The sequence below is a fragment of the Callorhinus ursinus genome, unplaced genomic scaffold (assembly GCF_003265705.2).
Source record: "Callorhinus ursinus isolate GAN/ISIS: 27379988/994484 unplaced genomic scaffold, GSC_fseal_2.0 scaffold8, whole genome shotgun sequence".
NCBI classification, from domain to species: domain Eukaryota; kingdom Metazoa; phylum Chordata; class Mammalia; order Carnivora; family Otariidae; genus Callorhinus; species Callorhinus ursinus.
In genome coordinates, this window is record NW_027397070.1 from 41407120 (window position 1) to 41423380 (window position 16261).

Below are 16261 nucleotides of genomic sequence, written 5' to 3' on the forward strand. Positions count from 1 at the left end.
AAATCTCACTTGTGTTCCCGGGTGGCTGGATAGCTTCCATCTGCTTCTCCAGATCTACTCTCCACCCTTCACCCTGCCCTGTACCTTGGAGGATTAACCTGTCTATACTGCATCAGCAGGGCTCCTTTGACTCTGGTTTCTAGTTGTGCTCAGGCAAAGAGAGGTACAAGCAAGAAACTGGAAGGCAGGAAGATCATTTATTCCCTTAATTTCTTCTCTGCCAAATCACTGCGAATTTGGCAGAGGTCATAGGTCACAGGTCCTGTCAGGATCTCTCTCTAGGTTCTGGTAACTCTTCCTTTCTCATGACCCTTCAGACTTAGGGATGGTAATGCCTTCTCAATGTTATTAAACCTTGAGTATCACACCATTTTTGTTAGTTCCCTTAAACCCTAATCAAAGCTTGCTAAATAATCCTTTCATTAAATTCTTCTCTGTCTTTTTCCCAACAGGACCCTGATACTATAGAATTATTGATGCTGTCCCTAAATGAACAATGCACTGCCCACTAATTGTATGACCTTAGGCAGACCACTTTCTGACTCTCTCTTTAGTTTGCCCTTGGCCTACCCTTGACTATTTGGGGCCTCACAAATCAGAAATTCAATTTCAGCAGACTACCCCACAGTAACAGCCCTAGGGCAATCAGTGCCCCCTCCCCACACCTTACCTTTTCTTTATTGTCTCTTACTCCCACACTGGAATTCCTGGTTTAGCTGCTCTACTTCATAGGATAATTCAAGTCCCTCCCTCCAGATTTTAGCAACAGATACAACTTGCTGAGGGCTGAGAAAGCAGCAGACCAAATGAAAACCACTTACAGGTTGATGGCCATCATTTTGGGATCAAGGTCAAGTTCATACAAGCTACTCAGCATTTGGCCCTGGCCAGTAGGGTTCAACACACAAGGAAAATATCTTTTCCTCTTAATACATGCACCTTGGAGAAGGCATTTTTATTTTTTAACTAGAAAGACAGATAAATAGCATGAATAAAGAAAAATGTTTTTAAAAATCAGGAATTTAAATAATAAAGAGGGAAAAGCCATTAGTTTTAAAAGGTTAGTTTTATATAAAGGTAATCCTGAGGTCAAGAAAGCAAGTTAGACAGGGCTGGGCATTACAGCCTCCCCCAGGCTGAAGCATATTTAGAAATAGAAGCCAAAGGAATGGTGGAAGGAATCCACAAGCAACAAGAACCAAAAAGTTAGTGGCTGTCTACCCTGATAGACATTAGGCCACAGTGAAGACCATAAAAGTGAACACATTACCTTTGGGTCCAGCATCTCCATCTCCCTGTCCTGAGAGAGGGAAGATGAAATGGTCTTCCACCCTTCTGTGAAAACCCATTAAACCTACTTGCTTTGCCAGGGAGGTTATTTCTGCATAGTGCACCTTTTGTGTCTTCCCCTTGATCAAAGGAACACTTAAGTCCCCTTAGAGGCTTCTAACATGACAAGCCTATTCACTCTTCCAGGACTGATGTTTTTCCTGGAGTTTCACTTGACCCTTGCCCTAAATATAATGTACCTTTCTTCTGCCCACGTTGGAGTTCAATGCCAAAGCCTCCCGGGCCACTACTCCTGGGTTAGCCCTTCTCTTTCTCGCCCTCTCTAGGGCTACTTCCAAGATTTCAGGTAAGGTTTACACCTTTCTGGGAACCAGACCTCCTCATTCTTCAACTCTCACAGAGGCTTGAACATGACACTGCATCTTCTTTAGAGAAAAGGCCAGTGTTTTCCTATTATTTTGTTGATATGGAAGGCAACCCAGACTTACCTGAGAATGCACCTAGGCAGGTTGTTGGACTGGATCTACCCAGGAGCTCAGGGATTCCCAAGTGAGTCATCAGGCCCCTACAGTAGCAGGGCCCAAAGAATGGCAACCTTACCCTACAGCCTCTACTTGATGCCCCTTCTGACCTGCTCCCACCATCATTAGTTGTTATAACCTGACTGACAGTATCCCTCTGTGTAGTCTGACTTCCGATAAGGAACTTCTGTGAAAGAAGCTTGGCTCACCTCTGTGCCAGCCACCCACACTTTTGGTTCAAGGCTTGGAGGGTGTAACCCTTTGACTCCTAACCCTTGACCCTGACCCTAATTCCCACTGGGGCCTTCCCCGGGAATAGGTCTATACTTAACATTTTTTACTGAAGGGAGAAAAGAGACAATCTACTCAATGATTTGCTATTGTTAGAGTAATTAATACTCCAAATCCCTGAGTAGGAATGACTGACAGTATTGAGGCTCTTTAACTCTTCCTATCCTCAAACTAATCTGAAGCTTATTTTCCCTGCTTCCTCTAATTATGTTTCAGGCCCTTGCCATCTATCCAAGCCAAATTCACTTGGTCTTGGAAGGGATTTAGTTAAAGGAGACACAATGCCTTGCATTTGGCCAGTGGCAGCTCTGGAGTTCTGGTAAAGGAGGATCTAGAGATGGAAAACTGGGTAATACAAAAGCTAGGGGATTTTTCTTCAGGCTATTTGTATAGTAAATACTATTTTTCTCTTAGGTCATATGTTTATTGAAGACAGCAATGGGGCAGAGAGAAGCCCCCCCACCACCACCACCGCTTGGCACCAATATCATAGTTGATAGTCCCTGTCTAAAATGGTTCACCCCAGGGGCGCCTGGGTGGCTCAGTCGTTGGGCGTCTGCCTTTGGCTCAGGTCGTGATCCCAGGGTCCTGGGATCAAGCCCCGCATCGGGCCCCCTGCTCAGCGGGGAGTCTGCTTCTCTCTCTCTTGCACTCCCCCTGCTTGTGTTCCCTCTCTCGCTGTGTCTCTCTCTGTCAAATAAATAAAATCTTTTAAAAATAAATAAATAAATAAATAAATAAATAAATAAATAAATAAATAAAAATAAAATGGTTCACCCCACAACTGGATCCTCTCACTTTTCCCTCTACCTCTTCCCCTTTCACCCCTCCAATCGCTGGCAAATCCTATCCTGCTGGTCTTTGTCCTATCCGTCTACCCATCCATCCATCAATCCATCCGTCCACCCCTCCATGGCGGCAGCCCCTTCCCCATGGGAAACAAAATCCCCGTTCAGAGAGAAGCCCTATTTTTTTCATCCAGGCCTGTGGGGTCACCCCACATTGGCTTCAGATCCCAAGTGATGCCAGAGGCTGCCATTAGGGTTACTGCAATTCCCCACAGACACCTTTCTCCTCTTCTCATTCCCTCCCCGTCTCTTTTTCTTCTACTCTTAAAATTCCTTTTCTGGGTTTTTTTTTTCCTTTTTTCCTCTCCTTTTTCTTCCTCCACTCCCCACGCTTTAAGCATACCTGAGGCAGCCACCATGGATATTTAGTAGCAACTGAGGGGCAACTGAGCCCAATCTTAGGAGAGCTGATAACTCCCCACTCACAGGTCCCCCTTCACCCTGCCACTCCCAGTGTGTCTGGGCAGAGCCAGCCTGACCTTTTCCTCCCCCGCCACCAGGGTGTGGATTTTCAGGCCTTGATGGGGAGCCCAGGGCACCCAGCCTGCATGCAAGGGCCCTGGGCTGGTTATAGCCCATCTAACAGGAGAGAAAAATAAGCTCCCAACATGGAGTAAACTGCCTTGCCTCCTGTTGCTATTGACAACAGAACAACAAAGCCAGGATTTAATGGCCAGGCAAGACTAAAACAGTGCTGTCAGCAACCGGGGCCCAACTAATCTCCTCCCAGCAGTGACCTCCGTTCTGTGCACAGTGACAGTGAATGTAACCAGACACGGAGTTCTCAGGTGTAGGAGGCAGGCCAACAGCCACAGCACCACTCCCCTCTCTCCTCTTGCCTCTGGCAGACGCATTGGAGGTCAATCTCCCCCAACTGAAGCACATGTGCTAGGAGTGGAGGATGGTCGGCATCAGGCCCACCGGAGGCTCCTCTTCAAAGCTGCATTCCCAGTTCACATCTTTGTTTCTTTCCCAAAGAAGGGATTAGGTCTGGAGCTTGGGCACCTGGAATGTTCCTGCAAGCATGCCTCTCACCTGGCCCGCACCCCCACACTCTGGTAACCTGTTTATTGTCCAGGCCTCTAGAGCCCCATCTGTCCTAGAACTGCTGACTTTAAGCTGGACGGTCCTTGGCAATCATTTGGTCCTGACCCTCTCAGGAGCAGAGGAATCCCTGCTTGGGATTCAACCCTCCACATGAGCCGGATGCCCTAAACACAGGAGTATCACAGGAGGAGAAGCCACTCTGATCTAGTATACAAGATGGGTTACAAATGGATTCATTCAATCCATATTTTGGGGGGCCACATGGCACCAGAATTTAGTGCCAACCAGACATGGCCCCTTTGCTCCTGAAGCTGTCTAGTAGTGAAAATAGAAATGGATCAAGTAATTAAAGTACAGTGCTGTTTACCAAAAGGGAATATACACAGGGGTCCCAAGCCTTGGGAGGGTGTAGTCAGGGAAGCCTTCCCAAGGAAATGGCACTTAAACAGAAAGCAAAAGAGTATTTTTCTCGTTTGCCTCTTCACGCAGAGCCTAGTACAGAGCTGGCACATGGGAGTATGCAGTAAATGTTTATTGAACGAATAAACTAGGAAATGAACAAATATCTCCACACGTCCTGAGAGCCCTTGGTTACTAACAGGATTTGGTGCTGGGTCTAGTAATGCATCCATTTACCAAAAAAATCTAACTAAACTTTAAAGTCGTGAGTCCTCATGAATCTATTCATGATATGGATGTGTTGCGTGCTGTTCATTCCATTTTAGAGGTGAGTTTGCTGGGTCACAACTAGGGAAGATGATACCCCTGAGATCCCACAGGGAGTCTTCTGGACCCACCCCCTTCCCCCACAGATCACACCATGGAGAACTCCATAAATGAACTCATTAAAGCAGGGAAGGTCAGCCTCTTGACAGGTGATTGGATTTACATAAGAAAGCAGAGATGGGTTAAACTCCTGTGCCCAGATGTCCTAACCACAGACCAAAGCTCAAAAGAAGACAAGGGGAGACTAGTGCCACGAACCTACCCTCTCTTTCTCAGAAGACTGTAAAGCGTTCTTGGAAATGACCATAAAGCATCCAAATGAGCAAATCCGAGGCTGTTTGCTGTCAGGTTTCCCAGCAGGATTGTGGGCAGACTGACCAGCTGTTCCATCCCCCAGAACTGTCTTAACTTCAAAGACTGGGTTCTCTGTCCCTGAAAAAGTGCCCTTACTACACATACCCTGAAAGTCTCCCAGACCTCCAAACATACCCACGTCAGGTGTTGCTCTTGGGCCTCGGGAAACCTGTCTCTAACATACAGCAATGAGTACCCCCTCCCTATCCCCCTCCAGCAGACACATCTCCAAGAAAAGAAACTGGAGCTAGTGACCCTGCTGATGTAGGTAGAGGCAGGGCCACCATGTGGAGCCATGCAGGCTGTTCACGGCACAAGACGGTAAGTGGGGACTGAAATCCAGCCCTCGCTCTGCTGGCCACACTGTCCCCCCCCCCCCCCCCCCGGCATGGCTGCCTCCACACAGAGGAACGGGTGCCTTTTTCTTGTCTGCACAGAGATGCATGTGAGCTAGCAGTGACCCTGGGTGGAGAGCCCAAAGAATTACATCTGGGGAGGAAAATAAGCCAATCCTTCCCTTGCCACCACCTAAATAGTCCAGCCAGGTGTTCCTCAAGGGGCCAGATATGCTACTTGGACAGACTTCTTAGAAGGTAATAGAATATGATGGATAAACCAGTAGGCCCAATAAGGCTTTATGTTTTATTTTTCTATGTCCTGAGTTCAGATGACAGTGAAAATTGAACTATTGAGATGTACTAAGGAAGGATCAAATGCCTTATTTCTGTTAAACTACTTTAAGGAGAGTGAAGATTTACAGGAAGTATATCCCCTCTGTGTTGGAAACACCAGGGGTTTAGAATCTTTCCCAGACACTGGGCTCTAGCTTCACTTACTTGGAGCCTGTTGGTTAGGAAGTACAGCCTGAGAGATGAGGTAAAGTGGGCATTTTCTCAGAAAAACGACCCTCCCCATGGAGGGCCCAGCTTCCCACCAGAGAACATACTCCCTGCTCAGAATGATTAGCTGACGATGTCGTCTGAATGGTGGCATAACACAGGTGTGCTGCTTGGGAAAAGGACTGCAATTCGAGCAAATGCTTGGTTGCTACAGGAGAATGGGCCGTGGTCCCTCACTGCTTTCTTTACCTCACAGGGACGTGTCACAAAGGCAACTCCTACCTGTGGGCAGAGGCAGCTGCCCTGTCTCAGAAATGCTTTCCCAGCATGGTATCCTGTGGTATCTGCCCATCTGCCCAGTCTTCCTGGAGGCTAGAAAACAAGCTACGAGCATGGAGCTAAGTGCTTGTTTTGCCAACAGGGTCTCATCAAATCCCCATACAACCCTGAGATGAAGCACTTATTTTTACTGATGGGGAAGGGGTTCAGAGAGATTAAGCAACTTGCCCAAGATCACACAGCCAGTAAGTTCTGGTGAAGCCAGGACTTGAACCCAGATCATGTGGCTTTTGTGCCCACACCTATTACCACCTCCACAGCGCGGGGATTTCCGGGTCTTTAAATGAAGTCAGAAGGCTAAGCTGTAATAAGGAGGAAAGACACAGCTCCCCTGATTTTCATTGCCAGCCAAGTTCTACCGACACAGGTGACGTGATCTGAGATACAACTCCCCCAGAAGATGTTTACCTGGAAGCAGGGACTGCCTCCTACTGTGTGCCCCGTGCCTGGAGCCACGCTTGGCTACAGGTGAATGTTTATTGAAGGGACAAAGAAACTTCTCCTGAGCTGACCCTGTCCTGCCTTTGCTCCTCCCTCTCTCACAAGCTCTGAATGTGCCCTGGGTTTAGCGGGGCCCCTGAGCAGACACCAGGTTCTACACAAGCTGACCTGCATCTCCGCCACTGACCTTGGCCGGCATGGCTTAAACACACACATCCAGTGATGGACAGCCAGGGGAGGCCTTGAACATGTGGAAGTGTCCTTCACATGATGGGCTCTCAACTGTTCCTGGGAGCGCCACTAATGAGTCCTGCCTGGGGGCTTGCACTCTCGTGGGGTCTCCTTCCCCCCGCACAGTTACAAACCCCCTCTGGTTCCCAGAGCCGTCACGCGTGTCCTCTCTCTGGTTCCAAAGCCTCCAGAGGGACAAATCCAATCAGGAGATTTGTAACTGCCCCCTTGACCCTGATCTCCTTCCCTTGAGTGGCCAGAGCATTGGTGGGGTTCAGACTCCCCCATGATGTGGCTAGCCCCTAGGTGGGCCCAGGCAGCAGAGACATAAGATATCAGGTATTAAATGTCAAAGATCAGAAGCCAAGTCACTTAAAGCACCTTGAAATCCTGTTCCAGCAGTTATTCTCCATGTGTATCCACTAGAGCAGCCTGACGAATCTGTCAGTACCAGGGAGGGTAAGAATCAAATCAGACAGAGCCCTACCCTCAGGGTGTCCCCCATCCCACGGAGGAGCTGAGTACACGCGCTACAATCAGCAGCAGGACAAGGTCTGTGGGCTGTGGGCCGGGCACAGCTCAGAAAGAACAGCTGGTGTTGGGGGTACCAAGGGGGAGAGAAAGAGAAATAGAGCCCCTCAAAGTGATTACGTTGTCATGAGCTCCTCCCCTCTCCTTTCACTCCCCACCCAGCATTGCGTTCCTGTTCAATTACCTATTGCTACATAACAGAACGCCCTAAAACGTAGGACCTTGAAACAACTCTGCTCTCTTGTACCTGTGCTGACCCGGCTCAGCTAGCTGGTTCTCACTCAGGATCTGTAACACAGTTACAGTCACACGGTCGCTAGGGCTGGAGTGCCCCCAAAGTTCTACTGAGCTGCACAGCCAAGTGGATGCCCTTCATTCACAAGGCTGGCAGTGATGTGAATCTTGGGCGGAGAGCTCAGCTGGGGTTCTTGATGAGAGCACCTATTTCCAGCCTCTTTGTGTGGCTTGGCCTTCTTACTGGATGGTAGCTGGTTTTTAGAGCAAGTGTCCCAGGACTAAAGCTTCTAAAAGACCCAGACAGATATCACAAAGCTTCTGATAACCAAGCCTTGGAAGTTCCAGAATGTAACCTACTGTATTCTGTTGGTCAAGCCAGGCTCTATGGCTATCCCAGTTTGGAGAGGTGAGAAGCAGCGCATAAACATCAGGAGGGAAAGACTGGGGGCTACCAATTTGGGGACTGTCTACCACAACTTCCTTTATCGAGCTTGGAGAGGGAGAGGAAATGAGCTATGGACTGGGGGAGCCAAAAGGAAAACTACCTTGTCCCTCTGTCTAGAAGAAGGTACTTTTTTTTGTACTTTTTTTAAAATTTAAATTCAACGAGCCAACATATAGTACATCATTAGTTTCAGATTAGAAGTACTTCTTTCTCCAAGTCCTTCCTCACATTATTCTCTTAACTCCCATCCCAAGGTACATTCTTAGACTACGTCCTATGCCCAGAATTCTGGGCCAGAATGTGGAAGAGAGTGGAAAAAAACCACATACATCATCCTCATTTGAGAATGAATTTGTTACATGGCAGTTGCCAAAAAATGGCTTATCTGCCCAGTGTGGACTTCAAGGGACACGCTCTGGTGCCTATGACACCCCAGCAGTGGTTGCCCTGGAGACCCGGAAATCAAGGATCGTGAGGGGGCTTCTTTGCCAAGATGACCTCACATGGAAATCTCTGCTTTCTTGTGACCACCTGGTCATGAAGCTGTGAGGGAAAGAGAAAGAGCCATAAATTCCTCAGATGTGTGGACATGGGCAGAGCAGAGTAAGCTAATGCAAAGTCCTAACACACACATCATGAGATGTCCTTCCCCTCCCCCGACTTGCTTTGTTGGGGGCTGTCCCTCTAACCTTGGGCCCAGGAGCTTTGTTTGGAAGGCTGTAGAATCACCTGGAGGTTTGAGACTGCCCTTCCCATTCATGTGGATAATTCAAGCATAATAACTCACTTCTAAATCTGCAGTTAACTTCCCCAGCCTCTGTCACTCCTCATTACCTACCAGGGGAAGGTGATCATTGCTAGTATAAAGCAGGATGGAGTACTCTGCACATCCCATCCCCAAGTCACTCCTAGTCTATACTACCGGAGAGACCTCTTCAATCTCCTCCCCAACACAACAAAATGTGCTTAATAACTCTTTCCTTCCTTCCCCTCCCTCCCTCCCTCCTTCCCTCCCTTCCTTTCTTCCTTCCTTCCTTCCCCCTCCCTCCTTCCCTCTGTCTTTCTATAAGAAACTCTAGTGCATAGATGAGATTAATTATATCCCTTAGTTCATGACCCAATCTCATCTTTGTGCCGTGCACACTCTACCTCTATTTAGTTGTTTTTAAAAAATAAATAAACACCGTCCAGCCCACCACCCCAAACAAAAGTCAGAACCTTGACAATAACCAACATTTCTTCCAAATCCCAAGTGACTGTAAACAGGAAAACGAAGCAGCCAATCACCCAGCGTACACAAGACAGAAGAAGCTAGTCCTTTAAAAATGTTTCACTGGCGTCCGAAGAAGGCGTCTTCTCGAAATGCCTTGATTTTTACACTGCCCAAGTGTCCCATTAAATCCCACTCATTTAAAATCTGGGTTCCCAATTGGTATATCATTTTATTTTAATGATCTGTGCTTCCTATAGAAACATGGAAAATGACTATTTCTTTTTTCAATTAAACGTGTAACGGGCAGCAGATGAAAAGGCAGCGTCTCCGTCCGCCTGCCCCCCGGGGAGCGGCCCGCAAGGGGTTAACACAGGCCCGGGCGGACCCTGGTGGAAAACTCTGGGTAACCTGAGCACGGCTGGGCCCGCCGCGCGCCTGCGCCGAGCACCCCTCGCGCTGCCTGCTCCCCGCTCCCGGCTGTCTCTGTGCACAAAGGCCTGCTTTGTTTCCTCGGCTCTGTTTTAAATATCTGACGACTGTTGCCCCCCCCCCCATCCCTGCGCCAAATCCCCGGGCCTGGCTGCAGGCGCGGCACAAGGGCGCATTGTGGGGCCGAGCGAGGGGCGAAGGGGGTTGGGGGCGGCCGGCCCGTTGGGGACGCTCTTGTTTCGCCAGGTTGACTCAGCCATTTCGGTCGCCGGGGCTGCGTCTTGGGGGTGGGTGCAGAGGCTTTGGGGGGCCCCCAACAGTAAGAATCAGAAAATGGGGACCCTGAGGGTGAACAGAAGCATTTCCAAAGCGCGCAGGGAAGGAGGTCCTGCAGGTCAGCCGAGCACCAGTCCCCGGGCCGTCAGGGGGGTGCGAACCCGCGAAGTCAGACGCTTGCTTTCAGTCCGTCGCTGAGCATTTAGAAAGTGCCTATCACTCACTTTGAAAAGTGTGACACTTGGGCGGGCACAAACCTACCCGAACGGGGGTGGGGGGTGGGGGGGGTGAGGTGTGGAATCCCTTAGCGCAGGTTTGGGGCGCCAAGGGGCGCTGCAGAAAGGACGTCACCCCGGGCTTTCTGCACCCACAGCTTTCTGGCCCTCTTGCTGCCAGGTTTTAGGAATGGGCCCTCGGGGAAATCACACCTTCCCCGGTTTGGCCCCTCCCTCTCAAGGGTAGGTAGGTGAGGACTGCGGATGAGGTTCAAACAAAAGTAGGCTTTCAGCTCGCTGGAGAGCTGGCCCTGCCCCTGCGCCCTCCCTCCCCTTGTCCTGCTGGCATTCCCTGCACGCTCCCAGGTAGTTTTCCTTCCCAGCTCAGGTGTTTGTTTACCTGCACTGCGGAGGAGGAGGAGGAGGAGGAGGCCTTGCACGGGGAAGGTTTGCAACAGGAAAATCACAAACCCCACCTCTCCGTCCCATTTTCTTTAAAGGTAGGGGGACACTGCCTTTCAGACTAGGCCTCGCCAACTTCAAGCAAAACACAAAATGTGGGCCTTAGCAACTCTGGGAAGTGTTTGGTCCTCAGTTTAATCAAAAGGAGGTTTTCTTCTTTTCGCTTGTGACCAAAGCCCCCATACCCCTCAGAATCTCGAAGGGAAACCTTCCACCCAGGGCAGGTGAAGGAGGAGGAACTGGCTTGGGAGGATTTGATTCAGAAGCAAAGGACTTTGTAATTTTGTTGTGTTCTAGGCCTGATTGGGAGCCCCAGAATCCTCCCTCGTGGTTTGTTATAAATCTGAGGGTTGACTTACATTGCCTTGGTCACATTTCTAGTTGCAAAGACCATAAATATTTCCCGAGATGTATTTTTTTAAATCACACTTTGATTCACATTGTTGTCTCAACTCACCAATACCGTGAGTATTCGAGCTGAGAGCTCATACAGACCAACCTTCTTATTTTGCAAATGAGGAAACCTTCCCAGAACCACTCAGAAAGACAGGGCTGAGGGGGGCCTGGAGGCCAGGTCTCCTATGTCCACGATTGGGTTCTTTACCTTCTAACGTGCTAGTTAGGCATGGAATAAAGACCAGGTTTTCACTTACCACTTCCTCACAAATCCTTCCCACATAAAGGATTCTGATTCAAGAGCCAGGCGCTTTGAGGAAAGGTTCTTGGTATTCACGCAGCTCTGTGGAGAGATGAAAAGTCTCTTCTCAGTGTATCCCTCAGAACTGCTGAGTGTGCTAGGACCACACTCCACACTCGCTACAAGCTTAGAGACCTAAGTCACGTTCAGCTGCCAGGGTTGCTAAGTGGCAGAGAAATCCTGGCTGCCTGTTTCCAGGCACCCTTCCGTCTTCTTAGGAATTTCTTCAAGCTAACACTAAGTGTCCTTTCGCCACTCTGTTGGCCGGTAAGCCTCCTATCTCTGGAGATGATAACAGCCCCCAGCCCCCCCCCCCCCCCCGGCCGCCTGCCGATCAGCCTGCAGCTGAGTTGTTTGGGAAAGTGTTACCTAGAATTGACTTCTCTCTGCGATGAGTGTGCTGAATAGGAAAATGGGATGGTGGTCCCTACAACCCCTCTTCCCTCACGCACACACACCTGCAGACTCAGAGATGTTGGAAGGTGTACCGGAGCATGTCTGTGATACAATACAACCTGCTTGGAGAAGAGCCATCACCAACAGTCCCATTGCGTGGCAGTGCCTGTACATCTGGGCAGGAGGGGTAGCAGGATTTATACCCCACTGAGCGCCAGAGGATGGGATCACTGTAGACGACCTTCTGCTTGTACCTTTCACTCTGGCCCACCCTTCTTTTTCATACATTCTGCATTGACCTATATACACCACCCTGATTCCTTGCGGGCGCCAGCCAACCACTGATTTCAAGCTCTCCTGCATTGGCAGATGAATTCACATTTCAAGCCATCACGTGGGAATGCTGCCTGGCGGCCAAGCGTTTGGTTTCAGCAGCATCACCTTTTGACTGTTCAGCAGTGTTTGTGCGAGTATTTGAATATGTTCCTGCATTTTGACCTTGTTATTTTATAAGAACAAGTGGAAAATGGAAAAATGAAGTGCTGATGCTGGTGATAAGAAAGGCAGGTCTCCAAACTTAATATAATTGAGACAAAGATGGAAATCATTAGGCGCGCCACAAGACTACGTGGCCTCCATCAAACGCTCCCTGGATTTCAGCCAGTCGCCTGTGTGTTCAATTGTGAAGGAGAAGAATAAATTAGAGAGCATATAGGACATTCCGGACCTAACATGGTCAAAGATTGGATTGAAAGGTGAGGTGTGATTGGGGATTTCCCATGTTCCCCCAGTTCTAAAGCTGCATTGATTTAATGACAGTGTTTCAGAGCAAGGGTGAGGGTGATGCTGTGAGACTGGAAATCAAGAAAATACAGTGATAATATTGTTCGGCCCCCTGGGAACAGAACCCGCCCTTATAGCTTTCAGGTGCTCGCTTTGCCTCTTGCACGTCAGACCGGCGAATTTTCAGGAAAGCCTTAGGTATGAACGGAGAGTGTATCCTATAGGCACATTCTCTGTGGGGGTCACCCCGGCACCAAAGCCAGGGATGAGGCCTTTAATCAATGTGCCAAAAGGGATGGAACTTAACTCAACAGAGGCCCTTGTGCCAGGAAGTTTTCACAGCCCGCCTGTGCCTGGCTGACAGAAAACCGTGAGAGTCGAAGCAAAGAATGCAGGGCTGGCCTTACTCTTCTTTGGGCACCCGCTCCCCTCATAAGCCATTGTCCCAGCTGTCTCTAGGGGTGGGGAGGGGGCATGCTTTCCCTCTGGGCTCTGCCTGGATTAGCTGTCCTTCCTCTCCGGCTGCCCGGCCAACTCCTGGCTCGTTCCTGAGGATTCGGCTCCTCCGGTGTCTGCGAACCCAGGCTCACGCTTCTGCCCTGCCACCGAGCACCCTCTGCCCACCCTCCACACCGTGGAACCACAGCTGGCCTGCCTGCAGGCATCTGGCGGCCCTCAGGAAGCGTCTGCTAAATGACCAGGGGACACGGGGCGCGGGAGACCCTCCGGAAGAACTCTGTAACACAGAGCTTGTGGGCGTGACCTAGCACGGCCATTTTGAACTTCTTAGGCACTAAAAAAAAACCCTTTCTTTATTCTCCAGAAGCCAAGCCATTAGTCTCTAGATTCTTCTTGGTCTGCTCCCAAGGTGCTCTCATCTGGAGGCCTTCTTGCCCACACCAGTGTCTTCAGTCCCGGGCCTGCAGCGCCACCCTGCTCACCTTCTGGACGGTTCTCTGCAAATACTTTTGCTAAGTAAATCCACTGACTTTTCCTTCAACCATGGGATTCTTGCTGAATTCTTACCGCTTTCCTCAGGCAAAAACAACCCAGAAGTGCTGTCTGATCCAAAGCATTTCCCAGGGAGGGCAGCCAAGTGAGTGCAAGAACCTCTCGGCCGTCTGGGACTGTGATGTGATGTCTGAACAGCCTCTTTAGAAACACTCCAGCCTTTTCCAGGGATGCCATCCAGGCGGGGACACTCCACGTCAGCTCCTCGCAGTTGTCTGGGGGTCCTGGGGGTCGATGCGGGAGCGCTGGATCGGGGGATTTAGCCTGACTGGGCCTCAGCTGGCATGACTGGGTCAGCTGTGAACGAGAAGGGGGTCCAAAGCTCCAGTTTGTACCCTTCCACCCACTGACTTTTTCTGCGCCTAACACCCTCCCTGCCCTGCTGCCCTTGGCTGTGACAATGGGAAGCCATGGTCTGAACAGCCCGAGGGGGCTCGGCTCAGAGAAGCCCACCACTGGCCCGCCTCCCACCCCCCCCCCAGCACGACACCCCACGGGCCCCTTTCTGAGGGTGCCGCCACCATCGCTGGCTGGCCAGACTGCTCTCAACACTAGTCCGTTCCACTTACTCTCTAGGTCCTTGGGAGCTTGAGCTCTCTGGGGCAGTGCCCAGAGTCCACTTGATAGAAAGCTGATTCTTTTCCTGTGGGACAAACAGCTCTGATCAGAACACGTCTGTCAGGGGAGGACTTGGCAGAGCTACAATGCCAGGCTCGGATGCGTCTTTTCTGTGTGATTTCCCAAAATTCAGGCAGGAAAACATGCCTTCCCCCTGAGCAGCCGGCTGCCCCACCGGCATTTGCATCCCCCAACGAGATATAAAAGGAGCCAGTCGCCGGCCCCCAGCGAGGACAAGGCTGTGATTCAAGGAGGCCCCAGTGACATCCCCAGCGTGAGAGTGCAGCTGGGGCGCTTTATGAACAGTGCTGAGTCCCAGGGGGAAGTTGGCCCTGTCCTCTAACCCACAAACGTCTATTGTTCGCTTTCTTGTTTTGCTCCAAATGTTTAGATGTGCTCAGAGCACAGAAAAGCCCCCAGACCAGCCATCGGCCAGGGCCAGCCTGAAGCCAGGAAGACTCTGCCTGGAGCTCTGTGGGACCCCTGCCGTCTCCGTTATTCCCACCACTCCCTGAGGAGGTGACAGGGTGACCTCTTCCTGGCCAGGTCTATTTGGACAACAGTGGACTTGGCTTTCCCCCGCCCCCCGCCCCCGCAAGCAAGGTGTGACCGCCCAGACTCGTTTGGTTGGCACCCAGACACCACTGGCCTTGCTCATTACCTTGGGGCTGTCCAAAATCCAAGCAGGAGATTCTCTCCTAAATTCTCCTCACTGTCAGGGTCTAATGGGAATAACTGAGTGCTGGGCCACTGTCTATGTCAAGAACTTGGGCCCTAAGGTTCAGCCTCTTGGGTTTGACTCCGGGCTCCAGCTCTTAATAGCTGTGCAACCTTGGGCAAGTGACTCAGCCTCTCTGAGCCTCAGTTTCCCTCTCAGTAAAATGACACCTACCTTGTCAAGCCATTGTGAATTTAACCAGGTAATCGAGGTAGACACTGGCACAACATGAGCCCTCAGTAAATACCGGTTATGTCTTATATTATTCTTATTCACTAGTGACCTCTATCATACCGTCCTGAAGCCACCCTCTCTGCCATGAGCACCCACTTTTGCGCCTAAACCGAATACCTTTGACAGCCTCCAGTTGTGGGTCTGAGAACAGCTGTGCAAGACAGGCAGTGCCAGAGGAATGAAGGATGAAGTGCCTCGTGACATAGGGGAGGAGAGAACGTGCCCAAAAGCCCGTCGCCTCCCCCTCCCCCTCCCCTCAGCCCCAGATCCCTCTGGCCAGGGCTCATGTTACCCACCCTCCCCCACAGCTGGCGATTCTCTGCCCCACCATGTGGCCCTGAGTCCCAGCCACCCCCAGCCCTGCGCAGGGAGCCCCTCTCCCCTGTGCACCCACCTTGACGCCCACCAATGGCCAGCATGGGCGGCAGGGGGCTAGGGGGACAGAGGTAGGATCTCCGGAAATTTTGCTCAACGAGGGGGTGAGGGATCCAGATCCCGGAAACGCCAGCCTCTGAGGGCCTGAGTGCTAAATGCAGTTTAGAAAGGCTTTGCTGTGAAGGGGGCACCCAGAGTGCAGAGGGGCAGAGAAGCCAGGAAAGGCAAGAAAGGGTCCTGAGTTCCAGCCCTCCTCCTCCTCCTCCAGACAGTCCATAGCCCTCTTTGGAGCTTTGGGACTTCTTCCTCCTCAAAAACCAGCGCCGAGATGACCACCCTCCCCCTTTGGATTCATTAATCTTTTCAAGAATAAGGCCCTGGGAACCTCCTGACAGGGCCATATGGTTTCCTTATCTTCCTAATCTCCCAGCACTCACCTTCCATTTGGAATGTTTATCCCAAGATAATGATCAGATTCCACTTAGGGTGATTGAACGGGGGCCTCCTCCGAGTTGTTCCCCTCTCCCCATTTCAAATGAACGAACGACCCAATCCAATAATAAATGAGCCAGGCCAGGTTCAGAGAATGGATAGGGCGCTTCCCCCCGCTCCCAGCCTCCTCTCCCTACAGATAGCCCCCTCTCTCACCTGAGTAGCCCCACTGTTACGTGCTTTAGCTAGCGGAGTTCTGTGT

At 50.7% G+C, this 16261-nt stretch overlaps 1 long non-coding RNA gene across 1 annotated transcript; it reads right to left on the reverse strand.

The window, feature by feature from the left end:
* Window positions 1–2447: 2447 nt before the first annotated feature.
* Window positions 2448–14383, reverse strand: LOC141373267 (uncharacterized). The gene is made up of 5 exons (XR_012379050.1): window positions 14192–14383; window positions 13638–13919; window positions 11389–11474; window positions 5914–8683; window positions 2448–2792 (listed from the first exon to the last, which is right to left on the reverse strand). It is a non-coding gene; the product is annotated as an uncharacterized lncRNA (long non-coding RNA).
* Between the last annotated feature and the right edge of the window lie 1878 nt (window positions 14384–16261).